Below are 2784 nucleotides of genomic sequence, written 5' to 3'. Positions count from 1 at the left end.
AACCCCTTCTCTTTGTCATGGAGGATCAAACCCGGAGTGATCTTTCACACCACGGAGATCGTATGCTCTTTTGACTTATTGCACTAGGATCTCACCACATTTTATTCTCTTTTATGCATTTTTGTAATGAAAAAGAAGAAAGCAAGATAATATGAATAACTTGATAAAAATAGAGATGAGAAGGAAAAAATACGATCTTAGTATTGGTTCTAATGCATCCTAATCAAAGTCAACATGCTCAAGTCAATGTAGAAAAAAATTTAATCAATCATTTCATCATCATAATACAGTTGTAATATCAACATCTAAAGCATATTAAAGAGATTCAAAGTCAATGCACCATTATAATAGTCCACAAAGTACAAATAGGGGTAATTTGATAACCAACACAAGAAAATCGAAAACAAATGCCAAACAAACTCAGTGGGACAATTCACCCCCCCTCCCACTCCACACACCTTGAAGTACACAATGTCCTTATTGTGAAATATAGAAAAAAGATATAAGATGGGTGAACGAAGGATATACTACCTCAAATCTCGGGTTGCCTCCCGAGCAACACCTTGGTTAAAGTTGTAGGCTCGACTTCTCAACTCTTAATCATCCATCACTCGACCCTTCACGAGCCGAGTCATCTTGAACTTCCTTCTTCTTCCTCACATAGTAGGACTTGACACCTCGTCTTTTCCATACTCTCTTATCATACCAACCCTTCTTTTCCTCGAAGTGTCCTGAATGTGATACCTTATATTTCCCCTTTAGCTTTTTAATCCTCTTTACCATGCGTAGCTCCTTTGAGAATTTAGCAAAAACAAGGAAAGGGTGTTGGGGGTTTTGGAGTCCCGAGCGGTGGGATGTTTGGACGCACGTAGTTGTCTTGGATCATCTTGAAATCATCACTCGGGTCATCTATCTCGTCTTTGGAATCAAGTGGTTGTCCCGTATCATCTTCATCATTGTTCAGCAGCAAAGCAAAGCCATTCTCAATGGATACAGTGCCGCGGGCGCGCACAGACTTACAGAAAGAGGACCATAAGGGTGCAGTCGCGTGGGCTGGTGTCGTGGTCGCTCCCTTCACTAGTGCGGTCGCATAGGTCTAGGGCGCGGTTGCGCATGTCACTAGTGCGGTCGCGAAGGTCTAGGTCGCGATCGCGCCCTTCTCTAGTGCCCAAGACGCGATCGCGCAGCTCGTAGGCGCGGTTGCGCGGCTCGTAGGCGCGGTCGCGCGGCTCGTAGGCATGGTCGCGCGACTCTTAGGCACAGTCACGTGGCTTTGCAGGGGTAATGGCGGGGTCACGCTTCCCGAGCCACGGGCGCGCATCTGTTGGTTCCTCAACTTCGAGTTCTTCATCAATTGGCGTCTTCTCCAAACTTTGACCACTCCTTAATGTCATATCACTTACATTCATAGTGTTCCGTTCCATTATGGTTTGATACAGCAATGGTTTTCATAAAGATTCTGTACTAAAGTAGATACTATCAGCGCCATCCATCCAATATCTACTTCCATGTTGTTGATGCTCGCTTGCGTAGTCTGGGCACAAGTTGTAATGTGCATCCCCAGATTATTTATCAAATATGCAGTTGATGGTTCAGAACTAGGCTGAGGATCGCGAGACCTCCACAACTGTTGCTGCTCAAGCTGGGGATAATCTATGTACCTCAAATTATAGTTATTTTGTTACTGATCATACCAAGGGCATGGAGTTCCATATCCAACAACAAAACATTAACTTCAGCAACTTTATCCTTTTGAAGCTCAACAATCAACTCATTGATTCTAGCTAGATGCTCAGTAGTCGTCTTCTGTTCTCCTTCCATATCTCTTGTAAGCTCAGCAAAAAAACCGATCAGTAGCATGGGTGTCGACCATACACTGGTCAACACCAAAGTTAATCAAACTAAAACACAAGAAAATAAACTTTGACTCCCCGACAACAACACCAAATTGGACGGGCCTCAAAATGCGTGTTGTTGTGCCCAATCAAAGTAATTATCCTAACTAGCAACTCTACAATAGTAAAGAGGCAAGCAAGGGCCGAATCCCACATGGATTCAGCTTGTCTATTCTTGTGTATATACTGTGATCAACTTATAAAGTAAACAAGGGTGTTTTGTATTGCACTAAACGAACTAAACTAGATTGTAAAGTAATATGAGAAAACACTTCATTCAACAAGCATCCACACAACTGATAGATAGTTTGATCATTGACAACAATTGACGTTCGACTTTATCAACAATTCATATTATATGGTTGTCCTAATCCATGTTCTGGTATAATTATTAGTCCAACTAGTCCTAATAACCCTTACTAAACTACAACCCTGAAACTATCAAGATTTAATAGCAAAGGTGCAATGAACTCGAGAATAGATAGGTGCATGCAGTACCATTGACTTAAGTCGATATTGAACATGCAATAAACTCTCTCTACAATCGCAATCTCAACTAGATCAAGCAATTAATATGCTACACAAAGATAAGACCTTTCAACTAGAAATAGTCAAACCCCAACAATATGAATAGATCTAATCTATCTAGATGATCAAGTCAAACAGATAAATCAAATAGAATAAAAATAATTAAGTGCAAGAGAGATGAACCAAAGCCAAATATGAAATAGAACTAAGGTAGAAGTCTTACAACCAAATCATCTGAAGGCTTCAGTTGTTAAATAAAGCAATAGAGAACTAGTGTGACATAGTTTGTATAGAACGTAAAGTATAAAAGTGAAAGATGGATTGAGGAGGAAAAGCTCCTAAACCCTATTTATTCCTAATA

This window comes from Phyllobates terribilis, unplaced genomic scaffold (assembly GCF_046119375.1).
Source record: "Phyllobates terribilis strain yellow unplaced genomic scaffold, ASM4611937v1 Scaffold_3821__1_contigs__length_69843, whole genome shotgun sequence".
Taxonomy (NCBI): Eukaryota; Metazoa; Chordata; class Amphibia; order Anura; family Dendrobatidae; genus Phyllobates; species Phyllobates terribilis.
Note: the sequence above shows the minus strand (reverse complement) of the source record.